This window comes from Lygodium microphyllum, chromosome 9 (assembly GCF_053477565.2).
Source record: "Lygodium microphyllum isolate KBCC chromosome 9, Lygodium_microphyllum_v1.1.10, whole genome shotgun sequence".
In the NCBI taxonomy this organism is placed as follows: domain Eukaryota; kingdom Viridiplantae; phylum Streptophyta; class Polypodiopsida; order Schizaeales; family Lygodiaceae; genus Lygodium; species Lygodium microphyllum.
This window is the reverse complement of record NC_141143.1, coordinates 139,763,134-139,775,944: the sequence shown is the minus strand read 5'-3', so window position 1 is coordinate 139,775,944 and position 12,811 is coordinate 139,763,134.

Sequence of the window (12,811 nt, the reverse complement as noted above, 5' to 3'; positions counted from 1 at the left end):
GGAGCAAAGGAGGCCTTTTGCTCACATAGTCAATATGGCCTTGATAGTTGACATTATGAAAAAAGCAAAGGATCCAACTAACTTAGAAGAAGCATTTGCAGATCCAGCATGGAAGTCAACTATGCAAGCTGAGTATAACAGCATAATGAAGAATGACACTTGGGAGCTAGTGGATCAACCAGCAAAGCGGAAGGTTATTGGCACCAAGTGGATCTGGAAGGTAAAGTATAAGGCTGATGGTACTTTAGAAATGTACAAAGCTAGACTGGTTGCACAAGGATTTTCACAGGTTGAATGGTTTGATTTTCAAGAGTCATTTGCCCCAACTGCCAGAATGACCACTATTCGCACAATACTTGCAGTGGCCACCAACAAGCAATGGCCAGTTTACCAAATGGATGTTAAGTCAACTTTTTTAAATGGTGACCTCAAGAAGGAGGTGTAAGTTGCTCAGCCACCAGGGTTTGAGATCCCCAATTCTGAGAAGAAAGTGTGTAAGCTGAAGAATGCATTTTATGGGCAGAAACAAGCCCCCAGAGCATGGTACCAGCAGATAGATAAGTTTTTTTTAAGCTTAAACTTCAAAAGATGTGTCTCAAATGGTAACTTGTATGTTTACAGGGATGGTAAAAAGTCTGTAGTGATTGTCCTATATGTGGATGACCTTCTTATTACAGGTGACTATGAAGATATGATCAACTAAACTCGAAAGGCTTTGAGTTCTGAGTTTGAAATGATAGACTTGGGCTTGCTGCACTATTGTTTGGAAATTGAAGTCTGGCAAGAGCCAAGAAAGATCCTCATCTCTCAAAAGAAGTATGCATGGGAGATCTTGAAGGCATTTGGCATGACCGAGTGCAAGCATATAGCTACACGTATGGAGGTAAACGCAGAGTTATCCGTTGAGGATACATCATCATTGGCAGACATTGGCAGGTACAGGAGGATGGTCGGCAGTCTGATCTACTTGTGTAACACTAGACCAGATATCAGTTTTGTTGTTGGTATTTTGAGCAGGTTCTCAAACAAACCTCATGAGAGTCATTGGAAGGCTGGGATGCGGGTGTTCAGATACTTGAAGGAAACTCTTGACTATGGTATCACATACAGTTCCAGAACTTCTCTTGTGGGGAATAGTGACTCAGATTGGGCAGGAGACAGTGATTCTAGGAAGTTAGTTTCTGGTTATTGTTTCTCTTTGGGTTCGGAAATTTTCTCTTGGATTAGTAAGAAGAAGCCAACAGTGGCATTGTCTTCTACCGAAGCAGAGTACAAGGCAGCTTATTTTGCTACATGTGAAGCAGTATGGTTGAGAAGGATCCTATGGCATATGGGAGTGCAGGATGAAGAACCAACTGTGCTGAGATATGACAATCAGAGTTGCATCGCCATTGCCAAAAATCCAATTTTTCATACACACACGAAACATATAGAGATCCAATATAACTATGTGCGTGATTTGATGGAGAATGGGATAGTGGAACTGGTCTACTATCCAACAGAGGAGAATGGAGCGGATATCTTCACCAAGGCACTTACGAAGGATCTATTTCAAGTTCATCTTCAAAGACTTGGCATTGGGCCAAGGAGATAGTTCACCTATGGGTGGACATTGAGGGGGGGTGTTAGATATGCTCAATGCCCCACCCTCATAAGGTGCAACCAATGATCCATGGTGCTCAAAGTTGTAAGGCCCCCACTATGAGGAGAAGCCAAATGTGAGCCCGGATATTGGATGAGTCCTGACTTGTATATCAGATGAGATCTATGTGACCGGATGGCAAAAAGGTGACCATTGTGGGTCTAAACTTTGGGTTGGGCTGAGTAGTTAAGCTGGTAGCAACTCGAGGCACATTGCATTGAGTTGCGGAGTAAGGGAGTTTCTATCTTTCACCCAGTCAAAGTTGTTCCAGCTAGCCTTAAGCTCTTTACCTATCTTCTGTCTAGATCGCCATCTAAGCTTCATAGTGGAAGTGCACGGGTGGACAAAGCCATCTTTGTATCAGTTGTTTGGAGCTAAAGAAATTTTCTAATTCTCCTCTTATATGTTGTGTACTCTCTATCTCTATCTTTCTCAGATTCTATTCGCTACGCCGTGTAATTTTTACACGAAGCGACGGAGGAAGACCAAAAGGCTGCAATGAAGCTGAAGGAGGAAGACGAGGCTGCGACAAAGGAGAACGAAGAAGGCAGAGAAGAAGGACCAACAAACTACAAAGGACGACCTGCAGACAAAGAAGGAAGGACAAGAAGCCGACGGAAAACAAAGGCAATGGTGCAGCCGAGCCTGTTGATCTTCATGCCGAAGACGGAAAGGGGAAGCTGCTAAAGAGGACAAAGCTGAAGTGCCGAAGGATGAAAACGGGTCAAAGAGATAGATCAAACAGGGAGATCGAACAAGAGAGCCGAAGTTGACGATGGTGCTGAAGACGAAGTCAACGACAGCAGTAGAAGAGAAGGACATAAAGATGAAGATGACAAAGAGGAGGCGACAACTGAGGACGGCTGAAAGCGACGGCATGCGAAGGACAATAAGTCGACGTAGAGCTATGAGTCCGTAGCAGAATAGCCCTCTGTAAGTGTTTTTGCCATTAACGTTGACGTTATTGAACCTCCACTCAATCCCTAGGCCAAAACTGCCCAAGCTGCTTCTTACAAGAGTCACAATCGCCGCACGAATGCACCATGTGTCCATCATCGACACGTTCTCCGACCTTGAACCGTGTGGCATCTGAACCATCCTCAGTAACAATTCCAAGTTAGTCGTAGAAGAAGAGCAAGGCCGCATCAAAGCTGAAGAGAAGCCGAATGCTCGAAGGTTAAGAGATGGACGAGGTTGCAGTGTAGACGACGAAAAGAAGAATCTGACGAAGAAGGTGACGTAAAGAAGGGAGATCGTCGACAGTCTACTGACGGAAGATTAGAGGACGACTGCAAGGTATGGCCGTGAAGAACTGGAGTGAACGACAAATATTTGAATTAACGTCGAATTGGTCAACACTGCACTTGATGTTGCGTCCTCTCTCGTCACTAATGACCGCGTGTCATCGTCTTCAACCCGGCCTGTTTCCGAGGATGACAACAATGTCGAACCATCTTTTATCGACTGCTCTACCTGGTTGAGGTTGTCTCTCATCAGGGAGAACAACCAGAACACAAAAGCAACCACTATGATCAGCCCACCGTCAACACTCTTGGCGCCCACATGAAAGCAATCATGGTGGCGCGGCAACAAATCAAAGAGATTGAGAATACCTAGCGAATGAGGATCGTAGTCTCCAACACCAAAACGCCCCTCTTCTACATCAATCTTGCCAAGTGGCTTATGCAGCAACAATATGATGAACTGGAGTTTTCTATATGGGGAAAGTCATTTGGAATATTTCTAACAGCCTTAGAGAGCTTGACGAGCAATGGACTTGCTGTTGTGAAGGATAAGCTCAGCAATCATGATCATCTACAATCTTACTCTTCAGAGGTGCTGAGCCGTTTGGATCAGTAGTAGTCTAGGGTGGCCGACGCCTATTGATATGGCACCTTGACTTGCCTTGGAATCTAAGATTGTGTATTGATGTTCCACAACATCACTTCTTCCTTATATGATGACAAATCTATGACTTGCTTATACCAACAGAGACTTTAGAGACAGTAATCACTTCTCTTTTCATGATCCATGTATTTATCTTGATTTGAGTAATCATGTTCAAGTATTCCCATCTCGCTTAGCGTCCTTGTCGACGAGCGACAATTTCGAACCCCCCGTGCAAATCACGTGCGACACCGTCCTCCTTGACCGCCTCCTCGCCCCCCTGCCAGCACCCTAGCCGCCTCCTCGCCCACTTGCTAATGTCCCTAGCTGCTACCTTGTCCCTGCTAGCATGCCCCTTGGCCGCTGCCGCTGCCACCGCCTTCGTTGCGCCCGCCGCCACCACCCTTCTAACCCAACCCCCTACCTTAACCCAACCGCCCTACCCTTTCCCTTAGCCCCCCCTTCCCACCACCCCAATTTCCCCCTCCACCCCCCTCCTCATCCCCTATCCCCCCCCCCCCCCCGGAAACCTTAAGCCCCCCCTCCCCCCCCTACATAGCCCCCCTTCCCCTGTCGACATCTCCACCCCTTTCGCAGTAAGCCGCTGACACTCGTCGACCCACCCCCACAACAACTCGCAGTCAACCCCAACACTGACCGTTCCTTTCCCCTCCCCGCTTACGCGTGTTCGTGACAGTATTCGCGTGCATCCCGGGTGCATTTATAGTGTGTTCGGGCGTTGTCCGTATGTCTTCACGTGCGACGACGCGCATCTAATCTTCTTCGTGCAGTGATGTATGCCGTCCGAGCACATGCTATTATTCACATGCAGGCTGGGTACCTTCCTTTTTTATTTTTATTTTTTAACCCATTAACACTTTAAAAAAAACACCTAACACCCTTAAAAATCATTTAAAAATCATAAAAATTCAATTAAAAAACAAAAAATAACTGGTTTTTCCTTACCAGATTGGAAAATTTTTTGGTTTATCTTGTTGGTTATAATATAGAGAATTATTTGCAAAAAAATTAAATCCTTCAAAATTCATTGAAAATTGAGAAAAAAAATCATTAAAAATCCATAAAAATTAGAATTGAATTCAAAAAAATCATGAAAAATTCCATCAATGCATTTGACTACTTTTGGAATATTTTATAAGCTAGAAAAGCCTTGACACATGATCACCTATTATTTTAAGGCCAAAATGTTAAATTTTTACCTAAATTCATAGAAATTTCATTTTAAATTCCAAAAATAGGTTAAAAATAACATATCCATTATTGAAGCCTGATGGTTCAATTTTCACTCAGGGTTGATTACCGAAAGCTACTTATTAAATTTGTGTTTTTTTAAACATAATAAATCAAATATAAAAAATAATTTTAAAAAAAGCAAAAATATAAACTACAAAAACAAACATATAAATAAAAATAAAAATGATAATAACACCAAAATAATAATCCAAATAACTAAACCAAATATGATCCAACTAACTTCGCCTTTATATTTTTTTTTAAAGAATAAAGTGTTTCATTTTTTTCAGTAGTGGCTTTTGCTTTTTTGTTGGACTCATTGCATCTTGGGATCCATCCGTGCGCCTTGAGTCTCTTGTATACACACCCCTGCCAGGTATTTATATTTTTTGCTTTATTTATTTTTTGGTCATCTCTTAACCACAATTAATGGTTAAAATAAACTTTAATCGCCCACTTTTCCATGTGCACTCGCACGAAACACACATTTTTCTAAACAATTAAAAATGAACCAGTCGCTTGCTTAACACGCGCTTCATGCACTTACAGACACATCTAAGTTGATTAAAAATGAACCCTCCTGTCACGAATGCATGCACTACACAAAAAGTGTTAAACACACACTTAATTTTTAATCAATGAATATGCATTTAGAGACTTGAGTTTGGGTATTGAAGTCCGGGATTCGTTAAATTAATATTTAAAGAAGGAACCGTCATTTTCTTATTAAGGTTTACAACCTAATAAAATTTCACCCATTTTTAATAATTTATTAAAACGAACCCTTCACTAAAATCATTCCCTTCACTGTATTTTTTTTTCATTTTCAATAAATGTGCTTTGTGGGATGGGCACGTGCAGTCTTTTGAGCTGTCATTGCTTTCAGTCGCATATGTGTAGAGGTCATGCCGAATTTTTTCTAGGATGTGGATTGTTTGGGGTAGTCAATTGGTTAATCACGTCTGTGTGTGCTTATTCTAGTTGATTTCTTTTTTATGGGTATTATGTTGTTTTTCAGGCATTCCCTATGATTGTCTCTGTGTGTGGTGTGTGTGTAATCTATTTGAATGGCACCTCAAACTCCTCCTTCAGTCCAATACGTCCCATTGGTCTCTCATGATTATTCTTTATTGCTGGAGTCTGAACTTATTGGCACAGCAAGCTTAACAAAGTTCATCGCACTCTCATTACCACTCATTCCGGAGGATACTAATACTTGTGATCAGTTTCTAGCCTCTTACAGTAAGAGGTTTGGTCCTATTAAAGGAACCATTGTCCATTTGACGCCTAAAAGTTTGGGGCAAGGCTCTGTCGTTACCCTATCGGGGAGACTCTTTCCCTACTACTAGACAACTGTTCTCGAATGAGGATATCCTTAAATTGTTGCAAAATCAAACACTGGATGTGTTGGATCCCAAGAAAGTTCTTACTACTTCTGGCACCAATGTCTCCATGATCTTCAATCCTGTGTGGAAGCAGCTATGCTAGTTCCTTCACGACAGGTTTATGCCTGCCAAGACACCCTCTAATTACCTTTCAAAGGAGTTGTTTACAGCTTCTACAATCGTGTTAAAAGGCATAACGATTGATTGGAGTTCCTACCTTCTGTCCAAAATGGATCACAGAGCTACCAAGGGTAATGTAACTAATGTTACATTTGGATCCTACCTTTCTGTCTTTTTGGCATATGCTATCCCTTCGAAGGAAGTTTCCACCTTGATAGTTGATCCACCAAATGCTCCTCCCCCTGATGAACACTCTGATATCGTCATTGAGGATCTTGATCCTATCCCTCCTGTGGTGGTTTAGAGGAAACACTTAAAACGAGTGGTTGAACTAACTCGAGCTCCTCCTCTAGTCTCCGTTCCTGATCAATCTAGCAGTCACCTACCAATTTTCCTCACAACGCCGAATCTTTTCAGAGCACATCATGAAGGTGCTCTGGAAATTTCCATCCCTTTAGTGCAACGCTTGGTAACTGGAGATGCAATTCCCTTCCTATGTCAAGATGTTCAACGTTCTATTGAGCTCTCAGTGACTACATGTATCCAACAGCTCTATTCCTCTTGCTATGATGAAGTACAATAGACCAAAGAAGAGCTGACAAAGGCAAATGCTGAGCTAGTTCTGCTGACGAACGTTTTTTTTATCTTTGTACCCAAATGGAGCAACAAACCAAGATCATTGATGCTCCGAAAATGGAAATTTCTAGTTTGCACACTCAGTTGGCTGACACTAATACTCAAGTGGTTAATGTAACTGAGGAACGAGATAGACTATTGAAAGAATCTCACGAGCTTCAACCTTTGTTAGCCACCCAGACAGAGGAGCTTAAGATAGCTAATACCACCTTAGACTAGAGCCGCAACCAAATTTAGCACCTTAACGAGCAACTGGTCCAATCACATTCTTCTTCACAGAGCCCTATTGTGCAACCAGTTCATTCTTTGATCCCTGCGGACTTGGCAGTTCTCCAAAGACAGCCACATTATGTCCGTTATTTCAAGCTAAAGTGGAAAGATTGCAGTCCAGGATGGATTTATTATGGTCTACATTTGAGCAATTTCAAGAGTATGTTCCTCCCAACCATTCCTTTTTTGTCCACTATCAGCTGCAAAAGTTGGTCTTCTATATTAAGCTCTCAAAGATGGATCTTCCTCTTCTAGAGGAACCAGGAGTGGAGCCTGGTCTTTTGATTTGCTAACAGAAGTTGTCAGTATGGTCTTTGAAGATTCTGTGACTTTGGATACCATGTTGATGTCTTATATGTATCTACGAGGTGATCTATTAATTCCAGATGATGTAGATCTGGCTTGGTATGTAGGGGATGTGGTCTTACAAGCTGCCTTATATGTTAACCATTTGGAGTTGAGGATAGATGAAATGTTCCAGTGCTATTCTTCTAAAGTGGCTGCTTTCCCTAACACTTTATGGCATTCAATGATTGATTTTGTAGTCTTGAACCAACGACAAAATACAGCCTCTACTCATGTGCAAAACACTAACCAACTGAGGGTGGATCTTTTAGCTTATCTTTCTGAGAACCATCCCTTTGATTCATTCTTCTTTGATGCCTACCGTCAACAATCTGTTTTAGGTCCCTCTGTTCCTAGCTTATTTTATTATCAACAAATGGCCCATCACTATGATGCTTATTTTTCCCTTTATCAATCCAACTCAGCAGACATCTTACCTCTCCTTTTTCAACCTCAGGGTGCTCCTCAAATTCCAATCTTTACCTATTGTTTTTTCATTGAATATCGAGTCTTTTTCCCTTCTCCCCCTTGTCCTTCCCTATCTATCCATATACCTTCCACTTTTCTTGCTTATCAATTAACCTCTTTCTTAATTGATTCACCTAAATTTTTAGCTAATCCTTCTTTAGCTTATTCCTCATTTTATGATTTTGCCTATCCATCTCTTCATCCTCTTTTACTCATTCCTCTTCCATCTCCTTCCACTTCTATTTCTCAACCCCCTCAGTTAGTTAGTGGGTATGAAAGATTCAACAGATTCCAAGAAGAAGAGGATGGAGCTCAACTGAGTCTCTTATGGGATCACAAATCAATTGGCCCTTAATTCCAGGGGACTGGACAATTGCTAGTCAAGCGTACCAAATTTATCTCCATTTTTTCCAACAATATTCACAATCTCTAGATCCTTTGGTGAGATTGACAGCCCATTTTTCTTGGTACCTAGCATATATGCATAGGCATTTTCATAACGATCAAAAGGCCATTCCCAAGCTTTGTATAAATGTCAATGTGAACACTGATACCCAACAACTGGATGTCCTATATTTTCATGCCCTTTGTCTACCTAGTAGATATCTTGTCTTGCTAGAACGGATGTGATGCCTTCAATTCTTTCAAAATCCTCCAAAAAATTTTATAGATGAATCCTTATCTATGGATCGTTTTCATAATCATCAAGCTTTCAAGAGGGATCATCTTCACTGATACCCCTGGATGTATCTTTTATGCTTCTTAATGCTATATCTCTCTTTTGGAGGTGCCATTCAGATGGTTGTTTTGTGTTTGTATTGTATTAATTTTTATATGATGAGTTCATGCTGGTTGAATAATGGATTTGTTCGAGAACTCTATTTTCGACTATTAACACTGATGGTGATGGTGGATGGAAAATCTACGATGTGACGCTGAAGAACCTCTTATATCCTTTACAAATTTGTTATGAATTTCTATTGTTTATAAGATGTGTTAATGCATAACGGTGTTTTCAAATACAGGTGACAAGTTGGGGTCGTGGTTGGAGTGATTATTGAAGATTTTTAAAAAGCTCAAATTTAGCTCTTTATTGAACTTATATTCTTCTTTTTCTTAGGTCGCAAGGACGCTTCCTTTCTAAGTGTGGGGATATCTTGAGAGTGGAAAAAGACTGATTTTTTAATTGATTTTTGTTATTCTTGAGACCTGAATGGTTGATTTTGATGAATTTTGAGTAATGATTGGTTGTTTTGGAAATGTTTGAGAGTGTTTTGGATGATATTTATTATGTTTTGGAAGCTCATGATGATTTTTAGTAGAAATATGAAGCTCTGTGATATTCTAATAGGTTCTGTTGAGGTTCTGATCGGTTCTAATACCTTTTGTTTAGCTTTTGTTTTGTTCTGATTTTCTTCTGTATGAAACATGGATCGATGATTGATGAAGGTTGAAATCTTTAAAAAGTATATTGAATAGTTTTTTATAGTTTGGAACGGTTTTAGTATGAGTTATGAGGTTTTGATGTTCTCTGTTGACCTTCTATAACTCTCTAATGAACTTCTGTAGAGCCTCTGTCTCTGTTCTGTTTCTGTTCTATTCTGTTCTGTAGATCTTTTGTAAGTGTTCTGTGGAATGAGGGTGTGACTTTGGAAAAGTTTTCTAACTTTTGGAAAGGATGAATTTAAGTTCAAAAGAGCTAAAACAAATGGAAGAAGTAGCTACTGAAGATTGAAGAGTAGGCTAAAATGACAGAGACAGAAGCGAGAAATGAAGGGTTATTGTAGTGGCTCTAGTGCCTCTTCGACATAGACATGCCTCTTGGGAGGTGCATCCACGAGACCTAAGAGGGATTATTGAGAGTGATTATTGAGTATTGTAGGGAGGAGATGATGTACTATTGATTGAGAGAGAGAGAGAGAGAGAGAGAGTCAGAGATAGCCAATTCTATCAAAACAATGTATCTATCTATGAGAGATTGAGAGAGAAAACTATGAAGACAATGAAGATGAATACTATGTGATTATTTTCATTAAAAAAATAGTGTATTCTTTTGTGTCTCTTGTTTTATTGATGGATTCTATGAAGATGTACTTGAAGATTATGGTTGATTCTATTAAATCTATGGGAGATATCTACTATGATGCTGCGTGAAGAGTGGTTATTTTCCTTGTTGTGGTTCTCTAAAGAATGAAATAAAAGCTTGTTGATGTTACAAGATAGATTTTCTTGTAGTAGAAACCCCTTTTCCTTGGTGTTCCTCTTGGGGCTTCATACTCGACGATGTATACTTCTCCAAGATGAATAAATTGAATCTAGTTGGATGATAAGTTTGTACTTGCATGTACTCGCATTTGTATTACTTATAGAGGTTTTACTAAACATTTTAGCAAATCAACGATCACAATGATAAGAAAGTGAGCACAAAGAAGAGAATGGTGAAAGAGAATGGAAAAAGAGCATGTGAAAATAAGACGCAGAAGTAGACAAACCACGATATAGGTGGACATTTCTCAAAAATACAAATTCTCCCAAGTTTCAAGACAAAAAATGGCCAAAAAGGTGACCCTGACATAAAAGATAAGCTCTTTAATGAATTCAATATTCTCTCATTAATCACATCTAAGCAACCAAATTTGGCGTTTCACTCTTCCAAAATCTCAACTAATTAGCAACTTAATCATTTTCTTACAAGTGCCTTTTTTGAAGCATTTTTGCCCCTAATGTTTACATCCTTCCAAAGCTCTTTCCAATAAAAGCTATTGTGGATCTTACTAAATATCTTGAACAACCTAAGATGACCAACCAAAGAAGAGGCCTTTTGATTTCCTTCACCTCCTTTAAGCTAATCAATTTCAATTGTTTCCTCTCAATACCATTGAGAATAACTTTATGTTCATTCCAAGTATAACTCCATTTTCATGTGTCAAAGGTCCACGAAAAACTTGCCAACCATTTTAAGCCAATCACAACCAATGGCAATATCAATAGGACCCATCTCAAGATTTATAAGATCTACCATAGTGGTATAAGATAGTGGCAAGACAATAGAAGTGTATAGGCATGCTTCCTTATTATTGATTTCATGTGTCCCATTGGCCACTTGTATTCTCAAAGGTAACTCCATGTCTTGCATATTTAACTTCATCCTATCAAGAGACTTATTGATAAAGCTTTGTGTGATGCCCACATCAATAAGAATGTGAGCAATTTTGCCATTGATAGTCCCTTTGAGCCTTAATGTATTCTCCCCCTTGCATACGATCCATGCATCATGAGAAGTAGAATATATAATCAAAGAGTGCATCTATTTCAATGAAAGTCAAAACCCATCCATAGGGTCATCAAACTTATCATGAGTGTCCTCTCCAAGAGCATATGGCTCGTCATAAGTATGTGTTGCTTCTACTTAAAGTAAATTTCCTCTATGATCCTCTTCATTGGAATCGTCCAAAATGATCATACTTTTATATTACTTGCCTTGCATGTCTCTATGTGATTGAGAGACCATTTTTCACTGCATTTGAAACATAAAACTTTGGAATGCATATCTCACAACTCGTCACTAGATAGATGTATGCTATGAATATTATTAGATGAGGTCTTGGCCACAAAATCAATCTGCTTGAATTTTCTTTTTGCTTTTGTATTAGTCTTGAAAATATTACTCTGTTTTGATGTATATGTTGTGGGGAAAGTTGATATCTTTTTGTTGGTACTAAAAGCTCTTTCCTCTTGCTTAGACCTATCCTTTGGCTAGTGCAATAGTACCTTACTCTAATGGAAAGATCAGTTTGGAAAATACCCCTTGTTTTGAGCTAGAATTGGCCATTTCTCTCCTATACTTTTGGTTATATCATTCAGCTAATTGTATTGTTTCATGGATGATGGTGGGCTACATGGGATCCCACCTCCAATGAGAGCATTGAGTCAAGATAAAAAAACATATTTATTAAGCTTGGCTAAGTCTCTCTCTCTCTCTCTCTCTCTCTCTCTCTCTCTCTCTCTCTCTCTTTGTGTGTGTGTGTGTGTGTGTGTGTGTGTGTGTGTGTGTGTGTGTACGTTTAAAAAGAGATTGAAGTAATCCAATATGGTTAAACCTTTTTGTTGAAGATTGTACCACTTGCGCTTTAATTTTTCCTTTTCCACAAGATATACAAATACTTCCACCATGGCCATCTTAAATGCATTCCAATTAGGGAATCTATGCCCAATATTTTCCATATATCTCCACCATGTGTATGCATAACCCTCAAGATATAGGGCAACATAGTAATTTTTTGCCTCATCATTTCTTAGATAAAGGATCACATACATATCTAGCTCACTTCTAGCTCCCTGATCCACTCTTGTAAGTCCATTAATGAAGGGTTATCTCCTTTGAAATTTGTAATAGTAATCTTCTCTTTGTACTCCTTATCATAATAAGGTTGTTGTCTCCCATAATGATGTTGCCCAAATGAATATTATCTACCAAATGAAGGGTATGCTATCCAAAATGTGACTTGTCTTCATGTCTTGTTTCTTATTGATTTGTCTCATTATGTTGAAATTTGTCATAATCAAGAGGTTCTTCATGTATAGACGGTTCATGATTCACTACTCCATGTGGCATTTGATTGGGCTAAGGATTCAATTTCTCATAAGATAGGTCACGCCCATATGGTTTATCCTTTCTAAGAGAAAGGTGAGAAAATTCATGATGACCTTGATTCCCTAGAGAGAATTGTGGCCTTTCTTTTATGCTATACTTCAAATGGAAATGCACTCATTGATTAAGCTATCTTGCTCTATACAATTCTTC